Source organism: Gossypium hirsutum, chromosome D04 (genome assembly GCF_007990345.1).
Source record: "Gossypium hirsutum isolate 1008001.06 chromosome D04, Gossypium_hirsutum_v2.1, whole genome shotgun sequence".
NCBI lineage: Eukaryota > Viridiplantae > Streptophyta > Magnoliopsida > Malvales > Malvaceae > Gossypium > Gossypium hirsutum.
Window position 1 is genome coordinate 17,960,129 of NC_053440.1, and position 24,697 is coordinate 17,984,825.

Sequence of the window (24,697 nt, forward strand, 5' to 3'; positions counted from 1 at the left end):
TTTGTAGCCTTTGTTAAGCAATTAGCCATCCTATCGCATTCTCAATGCATATGTGTAATACCAATATCTCAATATCAATGCAACAAGTCTCCAATGGCATGAATGACATACGAATTCAGTTGTTGTATCATTAGAGTACCCTTAACATGATGCAATGCTTCCAAACAATTTATTTCTAACAACACATCACAACGGCTATGGATTTTTCGAAACAACAAAGTATAACAGAAAAATTATTTTACTCAATGTCAAAAAACAAGATGAAACAACAAAGTATAACAGTCAAAATTTCAAACAAAATCTCACTGTCCAGCTGTACAATTTTTCAGTGTTTCAAACCACATATCAAACATAATACAGTTGGTGAATCCGGTTGAAGACTACACACAATGGCCTCTGCTGTTTTGCGATATGTCAAGGAGTTTTCGACTGTCAGTACATCAAATATAAATCCTAAAACTATGTCGTGATGTTGAAAAGCACACTTTTTGACATAAAATGCATGAACAAGGACTGCTCCTTAAGTTCCTACTGTTTTTTTTCCATGTAATTTCTCTTTACTTCTGTGTTAGCCCCTCTCATATAATCCTTTTCTCATATTTCAAGATCAAAAGTAAAGGGCACACCGATGCTTCCCATGCAATGAAAATGATGATTTATAACCCTCTCTAATCATGTCAGAGACCAAAAACTTGATCTTTAGAAATACCAACATGAACATGCCACAATCCAAGGCAAAGACAGACAAAGAAATGAAAATTTCAAGATTCATACCTCAAACCAAACGCTTAGACCGAGAGAAAAAATGAAGCAGTGGATCACAAGAATCAGTAGTGAATTACACCTTCGAGACTGCAAGTCAAGCCGCTAACAGAGCATGCATGCCTGGATCACAAGAATCAGCAGTGAATTACAGCTGCAGCTATGTCATTGAAATCAGCAGTAAAGGTTTAGACTTGTTCACGAAATTTACAAAGTTAAATCAACAAGTAGCATGATTTAACAAACTGCTACAAAATTTCAGAAGAAGACAGAATTTTTAAAACATGAATTTTTAACCATATTAGTGAACATTTGAAGCACGCAATTCCAAGGAAAAAGTGGAGGGGATGATATCAATTTCCTCTCTTTTTGGATTTCTATTTGTTAATGACAAATGCAACCTCAGATTTCAGCTACTCCAACATAAATAGAACAGGGTAACAATTTTATAAGAAACCAAATCAAACAAATTTCCATAATTAACTCCAGTAGTTGATCTGTAAGCCAGGTCTCCTTCCAGGCATAAGAGTAAATTTCTAACGCCAATAACTAATTTAACTTTAAAAATCCATTGGCATGAACTAATCAAATTTGTGTTAATAATAGATACAGATTCGTTTTCTACAAAGATATACAGAAGCAATGCATCAAAGCAAGCCAGCCATTACTGAATACAACTGCCTCCAAGACTCAACAACCAAAAATCTAAAATCTGAACTCTAACAAGAAAAAACAATTACAAGAAAAATGGCGAAAAAATGGTTTGAAAAGCAAGAACCCTTAGCAAAGAAAAAATGTTTGGTAGAGAGAAGATCTGTATGTATTTCATGGAAAGGAAATAGTTTTCTTTTTTCTTTCTTTCAGATCAAATTTGTTGAGATAAATAGAGAGAGAGAGAGAGAGAGAGAGAGAGGAACCCTTCGGAAGAGATAACGAAGGAAATTTCTTGTAGCGATTGAGTCGACCGAAAAAGAGTTTTAGATTAACATCAATTGGCTTGAGTTTGGGAGCAGTATAAGGAAGCATTAATTTTCTCAAATCCATTTGAAGTTGCCTAAGAGGAGCAGAAAGCTTCCCCCTCGAAAACACAGAACTCTTCCAGATTTTATTCCCAGTGATATGGTCTGCATTCGGTTGCTGTTGCTACTGCTTTTTCACAATTGGCTTAACAAAAACCTTTGTCTTTCTCTTTTTTTTTTGTTTAAATTCAAATACCAGAACATGATTTAACCAAACTAACAAAAAAAAACAAAGAACCCCCAAAAAGACCGTAACTGTGCAAAAATAGGCCTAAATTCAAAGCTGAGTAGACTAATTTTGGACTTGAAAAGAGTCGCTCAATGCTAAAGTTAAAGAAACAGAGCCATACCTCAGAGGAGGGAGACGCCGCAACCTGTTCGAATGGAGTATTGAAAGAGAAGAAGGGTTTAAGGCTAGGTTTTTGAAGAAAGGGCAATTTTCACTGGCAACTGCTGTTGAGATTACTCACAGGCGATCTGAGACGGTGGAGTTTGGTTCGAAGAAAACTGCTGTTGATGTTGGGAGGGAGAGGGTGGGGTGGAGATGGATTTTAGCTGGGGAAGGTAAAACAAAGACGATTAGCTAATCTTTACTTTTGGAACGGATTAGAAATCGTTGTTGAAGCAGAGAAAATGAGGAATACATCCGTAACCTAATAGGCCTGTAATAGGCAATACATCAAACCAAACACGGGATTAAGTGGGGATTAAGTGGGGCCCACGGAATAGGGGTGTAATGGCTAATCCATTACACCAAACCAAACATGTTGTTAGAATGCTTAGTAAGTTCAAATGCAAAATACTATACTCACATTGTTCTTATATAAGCATAATAACAAGCCTTAGTTTGACATAATGTTGGCTAGAACATGTAAAGAATAGCAGACCAAGATCATGTTCAAGTTGTTCAACTCAAGAAAGAAGGATTTAGATAATCTGACTTGTAAAAAAAAAACAAATTTAAAAATAAAGAGAATAAAAAGAATAAAAGAATAAATTTGAGAACAAAGAATAAATAAAAATAATAAATAACTATTTAATATTTACAGACTCAGTTTAGGGAAATGAGGTCCTGAAACCATAATTTTCGACACCCCTTGAAATCGGGCGTTACACATATATTAAATAAAACATAAACACACATATTATACAAGATGGGATAGTAAGTTCAATGAACTTACTTGTTCAAAATGTGAAATACGTGGATACTTCAAAGACTACTCTGCAATTTTAGCTATGAGCTCTACTTTGATCCAATTCTTGATCAATACAATTATTTTATATAAATAATCAATACAAAATATTTTCATACTATGCCATGATATGCATGATCCTATATGATTTTAATTTTCAAATTTCCCCATATTTTACATTATATTCAATTTAGTCCTTGAACTCAAGATAAACATAACTTTCGATTCCTAGCTTTAGATTAAAATCCGATTTCATATATTCTCATCAGGGACCTTATACTTTTTATTTCTAACATAAATTCATTTCAAGTCTAAAATTTATTCAATTTGGTCCTTAATAAAATAAATTTAATAAACAAGTTAAATTAACTTTATAATCTAGTCTTTTTTTATAATCTAAGCTTAAAATCTATCAATTTCAAGCCTAATTTTTCAAAAAATTAATAATGAAAACTTTCTTAAACTTCAATAGTTTCACAAATTGGTACATGAGCTAGTTAAATCAAGGTCTCATGACCCCGAATCTATAAAAATTATAAGAAAATGGCTTAATTTACTTAACTAATTGATAGCCGATTGGTAGGAGAATTCTTTTAAATTTTCTTCAATGATGGATGGGGAAGATAAGAGATTTTCACTAGCTTTTCTTCTATATATATATTAATTAGATGTTAATTAACCTTATTTATTTAATTAAATTATGATTTACTTAACAAAATTAACCTTTTAATCAAGCTTAGTGGAATTCCCCATCATCATCCACTATCACATAATTAAAAACGATTTAATTACCATTTTGAACCTTTGGCTAATTACAATTTAAATCTTCAAGTCTTTTTTCAATTAAAACTCTATAGCGACTGAACTTGTACAATTAAGTCCCCGAGTTTTAATTAACTATTAATTCAATCAAAATTCTTGATCAATTTTCAATATATTTTTATATTATCTCTGCAAATATTCATATTTAATATTTATGGGCTTGGTTTAGAAAATGGGATTCTGAAACTGCATTTTTTGGTACCACTGAAAACCAAGTCGTTATAGAATTTATGCGAGAATTCTCATTTTTCGAGAGTAAGACTAACTTAAGTGGATTTCAATCCAAGAGATCACCTAAGGCCATGTGGTTTACTAGAATAAAGTTCTATCCCCATGATAGTTGGTCTTCGAGACAATGTTTGAAGGCATTGATTGAGATGATGAAAGGAGGAAATGAATAGAATGTCTCGATGGAGACCCGTGGTATAACAACCCATACCCGACCTGATTGTCAAGCCCAAGCTTTAGGATGTCACATTTGTTGTCGGAGCAACTAGAATTGATTAGAAACAAATTTCATCATTAACCATTAACTTACAAGTACTACAAGTGTAAAAGATAATATATAATCATTTTTAGGTAATATACGAGCTTACGAAAGCTCAATACTATACGGGGTCAAACTGGGACTAAATTAAAAGTTTTTCAAAGTATGTCAGGTGGATGTTGTGATTTCTAATGCTTGGTATCGCGATTTTGAATACAGTAGCCAAACTTCCCAACCCAAGGACCAAATTGAAAAGTTTTCAAAATAAAACAAGGTTGGTATCGTGACATTGAGGGTATGGTATCACAATGACGGTAACAAAACACTAAGTCCTTGTTTTTCAAAGCTTCTTACTGAGCATATTAACCAACATTTGCCCCCAAGTCCTCAATTCAACCATTTCATGCATTCAAATATGGCAAAACATAGTTACCAAAACATCCACCTCACTTATATGTATGACTATATCATTTCCATAAAATCACAACATATATACAAACTATTTTTAAAGAATCTCTAGACATTAGAACAAGTAACCCCTAGGTACATGCCTTAAGATCAAAATGAAACACAATTTACGAATTTTGTTGATCCATAAATGGTTGTCTAGATGCTGGCTTCAAGTCCCGGGGCTTCGAGAAACACCTACACCTACGCACTGAGAAAACAAATTGTACATTAAGCAATCGGCTTTGTGGTACATTTATAATTCAAGTATATAATATAAGCATTGAAAAATCAATCCTAAAGTAAACATGTTTAACTAAATTGAAATATCAACCATATACTTATTACTTGGAGTTACCAAGCTTTGCATCTTCACTATAAACATATTAAGTGAACAAACTAACACCAATTCTTTCCAATTCAATTCAATCTATATAGACATTTCATTATACTTATAATAACAACATTTCAAACATACCAATGTCAAAACATTCAATTATAAGTCTTATTTCTGATATACCACTTATAATATCACATAATTCATTCATTTTTGGAGTCTACCAACTCATTTGAATCTGTATTCGGCCCCTAGGGCCCAATTTCATTTGATTTGTGTACTTTGCTGTATGATTTCAACATTTCTTTTGTATTTAAGTACAAATCATTCAAATAGCATCATTTATTCACATTCGTACCATTCACAAAGTTACATTATACAATCCTTATTAACCTGACTCGAACTTGGACGGATACTCAGATCGTCTAACCAACACACCAAACTGGCACTGCAACACCCCTAACCTGTAGCCGTCACCGGATTAAAGTTACGGAGCATTACCATACAATCGAAACCCTTAAAGTTAAATTCATTTAATAACATAAACATATCATAAACCAATCATTCACATACATATCATCCCTTAATCGAGCCCTCGTGGCCATAGAAATAACTTAGAAACAATTTGGGACTCAATTGTCAGTGCAATAAATATTCAATAGAATACTAAATGCTATCAATGTCAATGTCAATGCAATAAATAGATAGAAACGAGATAAATTGTGAGAGTAGTTTTCGAAGCAATAACTTGAAAAAAATAAGATAAAATATGATACTAGGATCCCCAACGTGAATATTCAATAGAATACTAAATGCTCATAAGGTATAAAATGAGAGGTGATTGTTGATGCATTAAATTGCAATGAATAACTTACCAAGCTTAACTTCTATATTTGATCAAAGACTTAAGCATGCACATTAGCCATACCTTCCAATGATTGCAATGGAACACTATTAAGAACAAGTGGATTAAATTCCTTTAATCCTCAAGCAACTTCCATTGTCACGCTTGTTAACTTGAACTGTCGCTGCATATTCCAGTGTCAGTGATCGCAATAACACTTCTATGCTAAAAACATTCAAACCCAAAGATTAAACAGTAGAAGCAAGATTGAATAAAATAACATTTAACCCAGAAATTATGTGTACTTTCGTATTAACATGAAATAGAAAGTAATCACCAGCATTTATAAAAGAAAAATAAAAGAAATAAGTGGAGAGTACTATTCCTAGACAACTCGAATTGGATCTTTCTATTTCCTTTTATGTCGCGTTTAGGGCTCCTTGTCAAGAGCTAGTCTGCATCCCTTTCACGTTGGTTCACTCGTAGGAGGCTTAAGCCGCCATCGCCAAAAAGCTTCAAAAGATAGGTTGAAGAAGATAATCCCCAAAAAAGCCTCTCCCTTTTCCTATTCACGTGAATATTAATATTTATCCAAATAGCACAGGTGTCCTTTCATTATAATCATGCTGCCTCTGTACGTACAAGTTGGTTGTACCAGACTGGACAACTCACACATTTTTGTTCTTATCCGAGTAGCTGTCAGGTGCAGTGACAATCCTGGGCGCAATCTGGAAATACTCATGCAGTGACATGAATATCAATACATGACAAAATTAAGGAAAAATAGGTTAAGATCCACTGAGTCATAAAATACATTTTACTGAACTAAAAATGCTAAAATATGTGCTAAAGATAACTAAATGGGAACAAATTAACCAATAAATAGGGAGAAAACATATGTTCTTTCTAGTACTATCACCTAATCCGTGTAGCTCTCTAAGAAGGGTCACACGGCCGTGTCACAAGCCCGTGTGCCATGCCGTGTAACTCTCTAAGTTGCCCCACATGCCCGTCTACTAGGCCATGTTAAGCTGTGTAACTCACTGACTTGTGCCCTTTGAAAACCCTAGATGATACACGGTCGTGTTGCTAGGCTGTGTGTCTCACACGGCTGAGTCACACACTCGTGTCTCAGACCGTGTGAACCCCAAATGTACCTAAAATCAAACCATTACAATACCATTTCATGCACATACTCTCAGCCTATTTAAGATCACAATCAAGGTACTTAACCATCATTCAAACTTGCATCAAAATGCCATTTCAACAACCTAATTCAACTAACCATTGTGTCATTCAAAGACACCACAATTATATCAAAACATCAACTATCAAAATATATCAATCTTGCTTCATTTCATGCATAGTAACCTAGTTCAAACATATACTAAAACATAATACAAATACTCATCTTTATACCATTCTAATCACACCAAAAGAGAACCTATTTACAAGTATGTTAAAATACCTAATGACATAGTTTGATAAAGTGTCAAAGTATATCAAACTAACACATGTAGCCACATATACATGCTACTACCTTACGAGAAATAAAAACTATCGACTTTGATGGATAGTGTGAGCCGATTGATTGATCATTCCAAAATGTTAGCAACAGTTATCAACTATTAAATGTCGATCAACACGTAGGGACTAATCTGCTATTTTCCCTTTTCCTCGGTCACTGTCTTTTTGATCCAAGTTTTGATCATGCATGAAGAAAATCAAAACCAAAGCTTCCCCTCCTTTAATGGTGATTTCGGTCAAGGAAGAAGAAAATGAAAAAGATGATAGTTTCTTTTCATCTTTTATTTAATTAACATTTAACTTAATTATCAAATTACTTAATTAACATTTAAAAATTACCATAATTACATTAAAACCTATCCTTGTACATCCACTATCATCATATATGGAACAATTACCATTCAAGTCAATTAACTTTCATTTCTAGAACCATTTGATCATTTTAACTAGTATAACTCAACTTTTACACTTTTTACGATTTAGTCCTTTTTACTTAATTAACTACTTAAACATCAAAATTTCTTAACAAAATTTGACTATGACCTTAATATATTCCCATAGACATTAAATAAATAATAAAATAATACTTTACTCGTCAGAATTATGGTCCCAAAACCACTGTTCTAATATCACTAAAAACGGGCTGTTACAACTCTCTCCCTTTAGGAAATTTCGTCATCGAAATTGTTACATGAGAATAGATTCAGATATTGTAATTTCATTGATTCCTCGGTTTCCTACGTAGCTTTCTCAGTACCATGTCGATGCCACAAGACTTTCACCAACTGTACTCGTTTATTCAAAGTTCTTTGACTTCCTGAGCTAAAATTTTCACTGGTTCTTCAGAATATGAAAAATCTGGCTATAATTTGATTTCACTATGAGGAATCACGTCTGATAGATCAGATCTGCATCGTCTTAGCATGGAAACGTGGGATACATTATGAACTTTCTCGAGCTCAAGAGGTAAAGCTAACCTGTAAGCTATAGGACCAATTCTTTTGGTAATTTAGTATGGCCTCATAAACCTCGAACTTAACTTTCCTTTCTTGCTGAATCGCAACACCTTCTTCTACGAAGAAAGTCTTAAAAATACCCGATCGTCAATAGCAAATTCTATATCTTTTCTTTTCAAATCCACGTACGACTTCTAATGATCAGATGTAACTTTCAAACAATCGCGGATAACTCAAACTTTGTCTTTAGTTTCTTGAATCAAATCAATCCCTATCATTTTGGATTCGCTCAGCTCAAACCAATACAATAACATTTTACATTTCCTTCCATATAAAGCTTCAAACGGTGCCATTTTAATACTGGATTTATAACTGTTATTATAAGCGAACTCAACTAACGGTAGGTATTTTTCCCAACTACCCTTAAACTCAAGAGTATAACATCGTAGCATGTCTTCCAAAATATGTATTACTCGTTCTGATTGCTCGTCCATCTAAGGATGAAACGCTGTACTAAAATTGAGTTTAGTGCCCAAAGCTTCGTGAATTTTACTCCAAAACCTCGATGTAAATCGCGGATCACGATCAGAAATAATAGATATTGGAATTTTGCGTAATCTCACAATCTCTGACACATATAATTCTTCTAGCTTTTCAACAGTAATCTGTTTTGACTGGAATAAAATGGGTTGACTTAGTCAATCTATCAACTATCACCCAGATCGAATCTTTCTTTTTTAGGGTTACAGTTAAACCAGATACAAAATCCATCGTCATTCGTTCCTACTTCCACTCAGGAATCATAACAAGCTGTAACAATCCCAACGACACCTGATGCTCTGCTTTTACTTGCTGGCAAATCAAACATTTAGATACGACCTTACAAATCTCATGTTTCATACCTGACCACCAGTACATTTATTTCAAATACAATACATCTTTGTGCTACCCAGATGAATGGAATATATACTGCTGTGAGCCTCAGATAGAATATCATGTTTCAAATTTAAACTATTCGGAAAACAAATTCTATTACGATAACACAATATACCATCATCACCAATACTATATTCAGTAGTCAAATTATCCCAAACCAAGTTTCGTTTCATTATCAACTTCAGATCATCATTTTGAAATTCCCGAATTCGTTGTAGAAATAAGGGTTTAGTTTTCAATTCCACTAATACAGAACCATTGGTATTCAAAGATAAATAATTATTCAATGCTCGAAGTGCAAACAATGATGCCTTTCTACTGAGTGCATCCGCAACCACATTAGCCTTTCGTAGATGGTAATCAATAACCAAATCATAACGTTTCAGTAGTTCTAACCAATGTTGATGCTTCAGATTTAGCTCCTTTTGGGTCATTAAGTATTTTAAACTTTTGTGATCAGTATACACGTGACATTTCTCACTGTATAAATAATGCCTCCATATCTTCAAAGTGAAGACGATCGTAGCAAGCTCAAGATCATGTGTAGGATAATTTCTTTCCTGCGGCCTTAATTGTCAAGAAGCATAAGCTACTACTTTCCCTATTTGCATTAACACAACCTAAACCATTGATAGATACATCACTGTAAACAACATATGCCATTCTAGATTCAGGCTGAGTTAATACTAGAGCTTTTGTTAACATGCTTTTCAATTGATTAAAACTTTGTTGACATTTATCAAACCAAGAAAATTTGACATTTTTATGTAATAACCTGGTCATAGGTGAAACAATGATCGAGAAATTTTTAATGAATCACCGATAGTATCCAGCTAATCCAAAGAAACTTTAAACTTCAGAAATGTTCTTCGAAATTTTGCATTCAACAATCACAGACACTTTATTCGGATCAGCCCTGATTCTATTCGCCGAAATAACATGTCCCAGAAAATCTACTTCTCGTAGCCAAAATTAACATTTACTGAATTTCACATACAATTGTTTTTCACGCAAAGTTTGCATTAAAACTCTTGAATGTTTAGCATGATCCGAATCGTTCAGTGAATAGATCAGTATATCATCAATGAATACCACAACAAACCGATCTAAATATGTCTAAAATACTCGATTCATCAAATTCATAAATGCTACAGAAGCATTAGTTAAACCAAATGGCATCACTAAAAATTCATAATGACCATATCTAGTTTTGAATGCAGTTTTCTTTACATCTTGCTCCTTAACTCGTAGCTAATAATATCCTGACCTCAAGTTGATCTTCGAAAATACTATAGCTCTGTAACACCCTAAAATCGGTCCAGACGTTATGGCCAGATCTAGCGATGTCACATGATAGGGTGTTTGAAAACCATGTCGTCGCGTTAAAACCATTTCCATTGAATTCCTTATCTTAAGATCTTATTAGTTCCAAAATTGCGTTGCTCATTTAATCGATAGTTTCATAACGTTATTCGTTTGTGGAAGCTTTTAAAACAGATTAAACAATCACACATTTAGGAGAAACATTTGTTTCTTTGGAAAACCGAGGTTTTCTACTACTAGCAGCTGTAATCCATAAGGTAAAGATAATTAAAACCCAAAACCAAAGTCCAAAAGTCCAATTACAACCCAAAAACTTAGCCAGTAAAAATAGAATAGAAATAAAACAAATTATTGTAAATATGGGTTAAAAACCTGTCCAAAACCGTGGTCACCACCGAGTCTTCGGCCTCGCTGATTCGTCTAGATCTGGGGATTACCTCTACACGTTTAAACAAAAGGGGTGAGTTTACAAAAACTAAGTGTGTAATCCCACAGAAAACAAACAATAACAAATCACAGTGCACAATTAAAGCAGTCCTGGGCCTAAGCCCTTTTTCAGTATCAGTAACAGTTTGGGCCTTAGCCCAGCTCAGTACAGTATCAAATATGCAGTAGGACCTTAGCCCATCAAAGTATCAGTAGCAATCACGCAGTATTTAGTAACAAAGTCTTACCCAACCAGCCTTTACACACCATATTTGTCCAACCCTACACTCCATGTGGGGATCAAATCAACTCACCCATCCTTACACTCCAGGTAGTACCGAATGCGGCACAAAACAATAATTTGCAGCTGAGCTGCTAGTATGTTAGGCTTAATAGCCTTTCAGTACACTTCCTCCAAATATAATTAACCCAACCCCATGTAATGCAACATATAAGTCATGACATGCTATCTCAGGACATCAGTACATATAACCAGTTCAGTATACAAGCATACTATCATTATGCTCAACACATATATAAACCAAATAGTCAGTTCGTACAATTAGGGGTCTAAGTGATGCTTACCAACCCTACAGTAGGTTCATAATCGACTTGGGCGACCCGTGCAACCTTAGCAATCAATTCACTGAAAATGGGCTCACACGCCCATGTGGTCTGCCCATGTGGGCCCACATGCCCTTGTGGCCCACTCGGCCCAAATTGGCCTTGGCCGCGTGGTCTATTTTTTAAAGTAACCCGTGCTAGCTAAATATTAATATATGTTTTCACTATTTACTTATATGTTCCTCCAAAGTTGTCTACTTGAGTCACTGTTACTAAATTATTTATATCTTGAGCTAAAAAATTCCAAATTAAGGTCTGCTTGATGTCTTTGAAACTAGACTCAAATACCTTTCTACCATAAAATTTTCAAAATTTTTGGTTTAGCCAATAAGTACAGTAAAATCTTAATTATTTGGATGATGTTACCATTTGTATAATATTTGGATGATGTTACCATTTGTTTCTATTGAAAATAAACTCATGAAAAATTTAAACATGTAAATTTTAAACCTTAATTATTTTTCTCCAATTTTTGATGATTTTCCAAAGTCATAATAGGGGAACCTGAATTCATTCTGACCCTGTCTCACAAAATTTATTATATCTCACGATTTACAATGCCATTACTTACACCGTTTCTTCTATGAGATACTAGACTTAATAAGCTTTAATTCCATATTTTTTCATCCTTTAATTCAATTTCCAAAATTTATAGTGAATTTTCAAAATTAGCCTACTACTGCTGTCCAAACAGCAAGCAATTTTGGTTTTTCGCCGAATCCCATTTTTTGCGTTTCGAGTACACACCTGGTTTTGTTTGATGCTAAAACAGTCTCCGAGCACTCTAAAGCCTATAATTGAACAAATAACATTAATTTAAATCTCACATAATGTGATCCCAAATCGAACTCGTATCGATGTTTTAACCCATAAGTGACTAAACCTTACCTTCAACCGATGAACAGTAATTCCCACACAAACTAAGACTCCGATTGGTGATTACGAGCACTTGGATCCTCCCCTAATTGGCATAAACAAAACACTTTAGAAGAAAGTTAATAAATGAAGACAAATCACTTATCTAAAACTTACCAAACGATCGCAGACAAACGTGGAGCGACACGAGGCAGAGTGGGAAAAGAAAAATCAAGAAGATGAAGGGTGAAAGAGAGCAGAAATTTGGCAGCAATGAAGAGAAAAACGACAAGAGGGTGGAGGGATTTTGGGGAAAGTAAAAAAAAGGAAAAAAATATGAACAGAATATTTTATAACCACCCAGTCCCTTATTTCTCTCCATCAAACTCCTCACTAAATCCACTACTCAGATTTTTAATCCATCTCAAACTCTCTTGGACGCACGAGCAAAATTAATTCCCACGCCAAGATTCGTACACAGGACCTTATTTACACCAACACTCCACTTATCCACGAGACCAGCAATCCCATTCTGTTAATTATTTGCCAACTTTTACTTAAAATCCTACTGACCAAAGATAGGGCTTATTCATAAAAATACCAAAATTGGCCCAAGTCCTGGCTTGAACTTGGGACCTCCCAAATGCACCCAGAACACATAACTACTAGATATTTTGTGTCACACATTCACAATACCCAAAATTAAAATGTTGGGGCATTACAAGCTCCTTTTAATTGACCGAACAAATCATCAATACGAGGTAACGAGTATTTATTCTAAATGGTAGCACTATTCAACTGTCGATAATCTATACATAGTCTCATTGATCCATCTTTCTTCTTTATAAACAAAACTGGAGCATTTCAAGGTGACACGCTCGGCCGAATAAATCTGCGATCTAACAACTCTTGCAACTGCACTTTTAGCTCTTTCAATTTTGTTGGGGACATTTTGTACAGATTTATCAAAATTGGAGCTATTCTAGGCACAAGTTCGATCACAAATTCTACTTCTCGTGTTGGTGGTAATCCGAGCAATTCTTCAGAAAAACATCAGCATATTCCTTGACTACTGGTACTTGCTCAATTTTTGATTTAGTCATTTTTGAATCAAGAACAAAAGCTAAATAAGTTCACATCACTTTTTAATAAACTTCTGAGCTGAAAATGCCGAAATTACATTTGTGACACAATCGACCACATCTGCCTTAACACAAATAAATTCACTATTTGGACGCTTCAAACTAACTTGCTTCTTTCAGAAACTCACTATTGCATCGTGCTCAGACAACCAGTCTTTTTCCAAAATGATATCAAAATCATCAAAAGGTAATGACATAAAACTAATGGGAAAATCGTAACCCCTAATTTTAAGTGGACACGATCCACACATCTGATTAACTAAAACACATTGAACCAGGGGATTCATAACTTTGAGAGTATATTCAGTGAACTCAATAGGTAATTTATTTTTGTCTACTAATGCAGTGCATATATACGAGTGAGTTGATCCATGATCAACCAATGGATATACATTGATATCTAAGAGAGAAAAAATACCTAAAATAACATTTGGAGCAGTAGCTTCTTCACGAGCTCTGATTGCACAGGCTCTAGCTAGGGTTCTCACTTCAGATCGTTCATTCATCTCGCTTTTCTTGCCTCGACCAGGAGTAGTGTGTCTAGCATTTCCTGATCGTCTGCCTCTCTGTGAGGTTGCTTCAGGCTTGTTTGATTTATTGCCAAAATCATTCTGCCTTTTTGTACAATCAGGAAGAAAATGGCCGTAGTTTCACAACAGAAACAAGCTCCCGACTTTGATCGACATTCACCAAAATGCCTTTTATTGTAATCATCCCAAACAGGAATGGCCCTCTCAACATTCTTTACACTTCTAACACTAGTTGCTGGAGAATTAATAGGCTTAAAATTACTTTGCTTCAGTTTATCTCTGCTAGTGGACTCTAAAGGGGCAGTCGATTGATTTGTCTCATTTCTATATTTCTTCGATGGCGATGATTGTGTAGGCTTAAACGACCTATTAAAATATTGAAATCTCAAATCTCATTGTTGTTTACTTTTTCAAATTCTTTTTAATTTTTTGAGTTCGTTCCGAAAGCTTTACCAAATTCCTGTAACTTTAATGCTGCCACAGACATACAAATATCATCATTCAACCTGTCTTCAAACCTAATACACATTTCCTTCTCACTTGATACTACATTATGAGCATATTTGATTAGTTCTACAAATTCTCGTTCATACTCAGCTACAGACTGATTCCCTTATTTTAGCTTAAGAAATTCTTTTTCTTTTCAATGAATAGCCGACTAACATACTTCTTCTTAAATTCAGTCTGAAAGAAATCCCACCTAACACGATTAAGTGATGCCATCGTGCTCAATGTGTCCCACCGTAAGTATGTTTCATCTTTTAGTAACGAGATTGCACATCTCAAATAATATTCAGGAGTGCACATCAACGTCGCGAAGACTCTCTTTGTGTTCATTAACCAGTACTCGACTTTTCCAGGATCATCATCAACTTTGCCTCTGAATTCCTATGCTCCACACTTCTAAATTTTATCTACTGATACTTGAGCATTCACCACAAGTACAGGATTTCGAGAATTCAGAGGTGTTGGGGGAGGCGCAGTAGGTTGTGGAGGTGGCGGAATTGTAAGATTTGCTTGTTTGAATTCATTGAACCGCTGGTTCATCATTTCGAGAAATAAATTTTTGATCTTGTCACCAAAGGATTGTGGAATATTACTTACTTTAGGGTTTAAAGCCTAAAAATTACTTTCAGCTTCACTAATTACAGCTTGGTTTGACTCAGTTGACATATTGAATCTATAAGAAAATACAATACTAGAAAGGACCAAAAGCATCATACTATTACATGGTATATATGGCATGTATATACTAACTCTACTCCGCTACGTTAGTTCTAGAATTGACTAAAATGTAGCTCTGATACCACTAAATGTAACACCCCTAGCCCGTATCCGTCGCCAAATTAGTTATCGTACAATCGAAACCTTTAAACTTATATTTATTTATTAACGTAAACATCTCATAAACCAATTATTAACATACATATCATCCCTTAATCGAGCCCTCGAGACCTTAGATATAATTTAGAAACAATTCGGGACTCAATTGAAAACATTTGGAAAGTCTAAGAAAAGTTCACAAAAATTTGTAAACAAGGGTCATATGGCCGTGTGCCTCACACAGCTGAGACAGACGCCCGTGTTTCAGGCCGTGTAACCTTTAAACTAGGGACACACGACCAAGTCCTAACCCGTGTCCTCGCCCGTGTAACTCTCTAAGAAGGGTTACACGGTCGTGTAACTCTTTGAGTTGCCCCACACACCAGTGTACTAGGCCGTGTGTTAAGGCATGTGACTCACTGACTTGCGCCATCTGAAAACCCCAGATGACACATGGTCATGTCGCCAGGCTGTGTGTCTCACAGGGTTGAGGCACACGCTCGTGTCTCAAACCGTGTGAACCCAAAATGTACCTAAAATCAAACCATTACAGTACCATACCATGCATATACTCTCAACCTATTTAAGATCACAATCAAGGTACTTAAGCATCATTCAAACTTGCATCAAAATGCCTTTTCAACAACCTAATTCAACTAACCAATGTGTCATTCAAAGACACCACAATTATATCAAAGCATCAACTATCAAAACATATCAATCTTGTTTCATTTCATGCTTAGTAACCTAGTTCAAACATATACCAAAACATACTAGAAATACTCATCTTCATACCATTCTTTCTAATCACACTAAAAGAGAACCTATTTACAAGTATGTTAAAGTACCTAATGACATAGTTTAATAAAGTGTCAAAGTATATCAAACTAACACATGTAGCCACATATACATGCTACTACCTTACGAGAAATAAAAACTATCGTCTTTGATGGATAGTGTGAGCCGATTGATTGATCGTTCCAAAATGTGAGCAATAGTTATCAACTATTTAATGTCGATCAACACGTAGAGACTAATCTGCTATTTTCCCTTTTCCTCGGTCAATGTCTTTTTTATCCAAGTTTTGATCATGCATGAAGAAAATCAAAACCAAAGCTTCCCCCTCTTTAATGGTGATTTTGGCCAAGGAAGAAGAAAATGAAAAAGACGATAGTTTCTTTTCATCTTTTATTTAATTAACATTTAACTTAATTATCAAATTACTTAATTAACATTTAAAAATTTCCATAATTACATTAAAACCTATCCATGTACATCCATGTCATCATATATGGTACAATTACCATTCAAGTCCATTAAATTTCATTTCTAGAACCATTTGATCATTTTAACTAATAGAACTCAACTTTTACACTTTTTACGATTTAGTCCTTTTTATGATTTAGACCTTTTTACTTAATTAACTACTTAAACATCAAAATTTCTTAACAAAATTTTAATACGACCTTAATATATTCCCGTAAAAATTAAATAAATAATAAAATAATAATTTACTCGTCAGAATTATGGTCCTGAAACCACTGTTCTAATATTACTAAAAACGGACTGTTACTGGCACCAAAATGCATCCTAGCATATAAAACACATACCTGGCACACGAAGTTCATTCTTGCGCATAAGTGCGTATCTAGCACACGAAATGCATCTTGGTGCATAAGCGCGTAACCCATACACAAATCAATCATACGACATGCCAATTATATCTGACTTAGCCTGACTAGTTAATAGGGTATCAAATTTCAATTCCATTTATAATTTTGTATACATATAAAATTTTCAATCATATACACTATAATAATTCAATTCATTAACATAACATACATATTTCACTTCATTTAATACATATTCTCACTCAATTCATTGGCATGTCTCATGTTTCAAAGGATTTATGCTATTTTCTATTTTATTCAATTTAGTCATCTATTCCGAGAATTCACATTTAAACTCGATCCAATAAATTATATCATTACTATATACTTACCTTGATACTCTCGTATACATGTAAGCATGAAAATGCAAGAAATTTATACAACTTAAATTATAAATGCACAAACCGAAATTTTCGACTACTCATCGATCACTTTCGTTTTTCCTTTCCCTCTCGACGTTTTCAATTCGACTTTGGCTACGAATAATCATAAAACACATCCCAATATCATATTCCAATTGAAATAGAATCAAATACCAAATTTTACAAATTATTCAATTTAGCCCCTAAAATTGGGACAAGTATAACTTCCAATTTAAAGCCTCGGATTAAAATTTGATTTCATAAAACTCATTAGGGACCCTTTTTTAAAAATTCCTACCTTTAATTCATGAATAATTTTCAATTTATTCAATTTTGTCCCTAATGTATGAAACAAACAATTAAGCTTTAAATTTAGTACTTTTCATATACTAAGCTTAATTTCTAACAATGTAACACCAAAATCATTCAATTCTCTACCTTTTCAGATATTAAGCTCCTTTCTGTAGCTCCATCTAGTCCTTATCTTGATTGTGCATCCAACTTATTATAGAACATCTGCAACCGTAACTAGTCAGGTAGACCATGGTGAGGGCATCTTTGTACTAGCAACTTGAATTTCTCCCAAGCTTTGTGAAAGCTTTCCCTTTCTAATTGCTTAAACATGGAAATCTCTCTCATTATTTGAATCATCTTGCTGATAGGAAAGAACTTGTATAAGAACTTTTCTACAAGTTTATTCCATGTTGTGATATATATTGGTGCCTGTGAATCTAACCAAGAGAAAGCGTTTTCTATTAATGAGAAGGGGAATAGGCAAAGACGAATAGTGTCATCGGTGACCCTGTTAAACTTAAAAACATCATAAAGTTGGAGAAACCATTTTAAATGTTGGTTTGGGTAATTCGTCATAGTTCCTCCAAACTGTAGGTTATTTTGAATCATCTAGATCATTGTTGGCTTTATCTCGAAATTGTTTGTTGTTATGGCTAGCCTTACGATGCCACCTTGTACTGCGTCAAGGTTTGGCAGTGCATAATCTCTCAGCATACACTCTTCTCAAGCCATTGGTGGTTCTATCGATAATTCAGGTGGTGGAAGATTTTGTAAGTTAGGTTCGTCAAAGAGTGGATTATTCTGGTGGGTTAGCTACAGCAGGTGAGTTATTTTTCATTTGCTATTGTTGTTGTTGTTGACAATTTGGGCGAATAATTCTTTCTGCACCAATAGTTGGCTCTATAGGTGTGCCTCTACTTCGAGTTATGCACTGAAACCACAAAGAAAAGTAAAAACGTTAATAGAGAAAAATAAAAGTAAATAAAAACAAAAATTAAAATTGTATATATAATTTAAAATTTTCCTAACTATCTTATTAAACGTAAAAATTAAAACTAGTCTAGTGGTGTTGCCTTCCCGGCAACAACATCAACAACTCGACCACCTCCGGATGTACTAACGTCTATATTGTAAATCCTGCAACCAAATATTATCGTTAGGTAGTTCCCACAAATATATGGGTGAGGTTATAATATAGATTTTGTAATGAATTATTGGAGTACTCCGAGGACCGTACCCAAGGGAGGCGAAACTAAACTAATTCTAACTTCAACTTTAACATATCTAATTAGTAATTTAATTAAACTATATTATGATAAATCCTAGGATGATAAAAAAAATCATATTTTTATAAAAATAAAGATAGGAAAATAATTTGTAGATTTTATCATTTTTAAGAATGGGAGACTAACTTGTTTTGGCAGTCATTACTAAGTCCTATTTCGTATTCTATTCAATCAACTAGTTATTAACCTATTAGGATCTCTCGATCTTCCACTAAACTAATGAGTCGGTAAGAACTATTTATCTCTCGACCTCACAGTCCAAACTAGATTAGGGTAAGGTGTTTATGGATAGGCAATACCAATTTTGGGTTTATTCTCACCTAGATGACTTCATAGGGTTGTCAAGCCTAGGGTTTTAAGTTCTTTCTATCCCAAGCAGCTGATCTGCTAAGAAACCCTACATAAAAGTTAATTACTCCCATGTCCACTCCTTAATCTGACATGAAGGGATTAGTTCCACATGGATTTACTAAATATCATAAACTTAATTGCAAATATTAACATAAAGAATAGATTAAGTAAAGAGTTTAGGAAGAAACGTGGTATATTGATTTAGCTCGAACGATAATCCACAAAGAGTTGATTGTCTCCACAAATCAGATTCTCTGAAGACGAAATAGAAACGAAAGTAAAATTACAATGATAAGGAAAACCTAAGTACAAAATAAACTAGAAAGAAACTAAAAACAAAACTAAATAAAAGTCGTAACCTAAAACTTGAATCAAAACTGTCTATGAAGTGTTCAGAAGTACTATTTAAAGGCTTAGGGTTGGCTGTCGTCTATTGACCTAATTCGATTGACATTTTTGCACTAGATTTTTTGTGCAGACCAAAATGCCCTTGGCTCATTAATTCCCCTCATCACGACACTGAAGGCAGTTTTCTCCTTTTGAGTGCTTCGCTCACTATGTTGCGACATTGACACTCTGTGTTGCAACATCACGACCAATCTCATGTTTTTATGCCTCTGATTGATGTCTTGCAAACTCACTAAATATGTTAGCCTTCTTTTAGGTCTATTTTGGCCCCTAAGGTCGTATAAATGGATCAAATCACACTTTTTATTATTTGTGAACTAAAATTAAAAACTAAGTAAAAATAACTAAATTGCTTTTATACGAGCTCCTCAAGCATGAAAATTGGTTTAACCTACTAAAACAATTTGTGGCAGATGAATATACTAAATTTCTGGGTCTTTTCAACAGTTTGTTCCCTTGCATGCATCGACTCCTTTGACACAAACATTAGAACCAAAGGACAAAGCCACTTACATGGCTAAATAGTGATAAAGTTTAAATGAATAACTTAGATATCATACTCAAGGTACGATGGAACTCACCAAAATTCTTTACTTAGAGCTTTTTCTACTCTACGGGTTCCTTCCCTTTGGCACTGAGACTTTCTTCTATTTCTTTGGTTAAAACAATAAAATGACTTCTTGAAACATAAAAAGCAACTAAAAGTTTATGATATAACATGAATCTATAGACATGCAAATAATTTTTGAATAGAATTTTTCCTTCCTATTCAATAAACAAAAATGAAAGTCTTACTGAACCTCTCTCACAACAGCTTTTTCTATCTGGTAAAACTTAAAGAAAGATTTAAGAGTTACCAGCAGACAACTTAAGACAGAAGCTCTTGTAAGCTTCACAACACCTTTGTTAACAATGAAGATCTCTTCTGGTTTTCTTCGATGATAAGAAAGACTAGTAGAGGAGATGAAACAGAAGTCCTCTCTCCACTACCAGGCTATGCTATTTATAGATAAATTACATCCAAACCTCACTCAGGATTAACTCTATTCAATAATCATTCTCACAAGCTTCCACTAATTAAACACATCCTATGAGGCTCTCTAAGTGTCCTGATACTGACACGTTACCTCCACTAGGATGTTAGATGACTAAAATGTATCCCGCTAGCTACTACACTAACATTATCAGTGACACAAAAACATGGGTGGTGGACTTACTAGTGGGAAAGTCTACCAATAAGGTTCTCGCCACAACAAAGAACTCGCAAATCCGCGAAGTGAAACTCCGTAGTATCAGCAAAGTTCTATGAACTACTTCGCCATGAAGTTACCAACCTTATCCTATCTAAGTCTTACGACTCAGGTGATCTTTGTCAGAGTAGTCTCTCCAATAATACCAGCTCACCAAATTAGGGTGTGACATTTATAGCTCACATAAGTTTGTATAAAACTCGAGAAAAGTTTTAAATTGTATTAAATGATTGAAGTGATTAAAGTTATGAATTTTGATTGTTAATTATTTATAACTGTTCCATTTTATACGTAACATTCCATAACTCGATCCCGGCGATGGGGATGGGAAGGGGTGTTACATTTAGTGGTATTAGAGCTACGAATTAGTCAATTCTAAGACTGAACGTAGCATTTATTGAGTTTAGAAAACACATGCCACGATAACTTGTGATAGTGTGATGTCATATGATCCGATATGACTCTATTTTCGAATAGATATACCATGTTAGCCTTGTCTAATCGTGTCGTATTATATGAGGTAAATGATAATGATTCTACTTTCGATCATGTAGCTAGTCATAGTACGCTCATTCTGTAAGGGCCAGATACTGAAATGTGAGATATTTTTTTAAAAGATAAATCAATGGTTCTTAAAGTATATGCGAGTTAATCATGTGGCTATATAACCTCCACCTCTAACTGTGCCTTCCACGACACCCCATTGTCCTCAAAATCTAGTAATTATTCACAAACCACCAATTGATAAGATTAAAAAATGTAGAGCTGAATAATTTAGGGGTAAAACTGATGATAATACAATTAGAGATGAATACTGACTGGAGAATACTCAACAAGTTTTGATGAAATGGTATGTTCATCTCAAGATAATGTAAAATTCACCATGTCAGTTTTGAAAGATGAAACTTATCAATGGTGGACAACTCTGACAGAAATTGTTCCTAAAGATCGAGTAAAATGGAATTTCTTTCAATTAGAGTTCAAAAATAGATATATCAGCAGACTATACCTAGAAAAGAGAAAAAGATACTAGAGTTGAAATAGGGAAATATGTTTGTAGCAGAGTATGAACGAGAATTTATCAGACTCAATAAATATTCTAGAGAGATTGTACTGATAGAAGATGAAATGTTTCCTTATTTCGAATGGGGTCTGAACGAAGACATATAGATGTTGGTGAGAGCTCTAGAATTGAAATAGTTTGTAAACTTATTTGAAAAGGCACAGAAAATGGAAGTCATATGCAATGAAAAGAAATAGGCTAAGTTGAAACTTTGAGACTTCAGTAGACAGAGTCTGACTAGATCATTTTTTACTATTTCATTAAAGAAGTCAAGAGATGTTCATAGTTATTTTACTTCTTCGTCAGGGTATTCGGGAAAAGACAAGCCAAAATTGAGTAACTTAAGATCCAATAATATACCAACAACCAACGTAGGTAGTGTTCGTAAAATGAATAGATTAGTTTTTATTCATTGTGGGAAAACTTATTGAGGTGAGTGCCGACTAAAAAGTGGGGCTTGTATTTTGTGTGGTTCCAAGGAACTTTGGAAATGAGTTTGATGGAATTGGGTGGATTGAAATAAATAATAGAGTGTGAAATATATAGTCACTTATTAGAATAGTAGACGACCAAGAAATAGTGGTAACGCAGGAAACAACCGAGTTGAGACTAAATATATGGTTGCCAGGTTTGAAGCTAGGGACCCTACTAGCTATTCAAACTCATGAGGAAACCCCTACTCCTAATGTTAATACTGGTACATTTTCTTTAATTTGATATTTCTATATACTAATTGATTAACTTTGAATCATTGCATCCTTACAGTTACACTGCATTCGTAACCGAAAGAAATTATCAATAGTGTTGATTGAATATGACGTTAAAGTAACAAACCTGATAAGTCAGTATGTTTCACTATTTAGATATGTAAAATGTGTGATAACTCTAAAATATAGAATTATCTTCAGAACTTCTAAACTAAGGAGGAGAAGGCCCAACCAACCATAGAGATGTCCAAATTAGACACTCAAGACATGGTAAAATATTGAAAATCATCCACAAATTTCCCACATGTGACCATCTAACTCCCCTCATCTTTTCAATTTTTTCTTCCATGAATAAAGAAAAAATAGCAAAGTCGTCTACCACTTTCCTTAAAGAAAGGGTTAACCATGTGAAGAGAGATTTTCAAGGCTATTATTTACTAAAAATAGCCAACCTTTTCAAGTATATCCACATCTAGTCACTCATTTCACTGACCCTTTACTCACCATCTTTTCTCCCATTCTTCATTTCTTCACTTCCCATTTGAGAGAGCAACACAAGTATTTGAGATAAAGATTTCAGAAGTTCTTTGAGTAGCAAAATTTAACATCTTGAATACAGTTGTACGAAGGAGAAAATCAGAAGGAAGGAGGAAAAGAAACACCAGATTTGTCTTCTAGTTTGTTTCCCTTTCAACTTTTTATTTTGTTCTGAATTGATGAACATGATTGCTAAATATTTTTCTCCTTTTAATTTAATTAAAATGACTTAATTTTTTTATGTTAAATTGATTGTTTAAAATTATGTTAATGATTTTATGTGCCTTGGTTGCTTATTTATTCAGATAAAACCATGAACATGTGAATCGTGCATTATAAATGTAGGGATGCAATTAAATTAAGCATTAAATTAGAACCAGATTGTAATTAATTGACACAATATCTTAATGGTGCATGTTTGATCTTTTTATGATAAAATTAGGTCAAATTAGTAATAATAACGAAAGAAGTTTATTACCTTGCATAACCTTAAGATTAATGTGATGAAACTGTTTTAGTATAGAAATATTACTATTACCTCACATAATCTAATGTTTGTTTATGAAAATTACTAAGTTGCTTGAACATAGAAATATGCTTGAAAAACTTAATAATTGAATAAGTGTGACTTCATAGATTAATAAATAGCCTGAGTTGCCATGAAATTCTTCTGTAACATCATTATTTAAGTAATTCTAAGTTAAAGAAGATAATTAATCTAACTCTTTTATGTCAAAGTAATTAAAACTTGTGAATTATTGCTTAATATTCTCTGTTTACATTTCAATTAGCCTTTGCATACTTAGATAATTTTAGTTAAGTTAATTAGCTATTTCAATCTACTCCAATTTATTACCATCACCAATTTGCTAAGTTTTTATTTTCACAATATTTGCCTATACGGTCCCTATGGAGAGATACTTTTTACTTACTAATTTGTTACCTGTTGATGACTGTGTACACTTGCACATCATTTAAGTATCTCGCAAAAAGAGTATATTGAAAATATGAAACCGTAAATTCTCTGCTAATCTAATGTTATTTCCACTGATAAATTTGATATTATTCTCGATATGGATTGATTGACTTTGTATGCTATGGTAGAAACTGTAAACAGAAAATGAATTGTACTTTGATGTCAGAAGAGTGAATCGATTAATGTTAGTGTTGATAAATTTGAATGTTCCATCAATATTATGATAGCGTTATCTTCTCA

At 33.9% G+C, this 24,697-nt stretch overlaps 1 non-coding gene across 1 annotated transcript; it reads left to right on the forward strand.

Moving 5' to 3' along the window:
* The first annotated feature begins 18,123 nt into the window (after window positions 1-18,123).
* Window positions 18,124-18,227, forward strand: LOC121216637 (small nucleolar RNA R71). Its single transcript, XR_005912818.1, has one exon. It is a non-coding gene; the product is annotated as a small nucleolar RNA R71 (small nucleolar RNA).
* The last annotated feature ends 6,470 nt before the right edge of the window (window positions 18,228-24,697 follow it).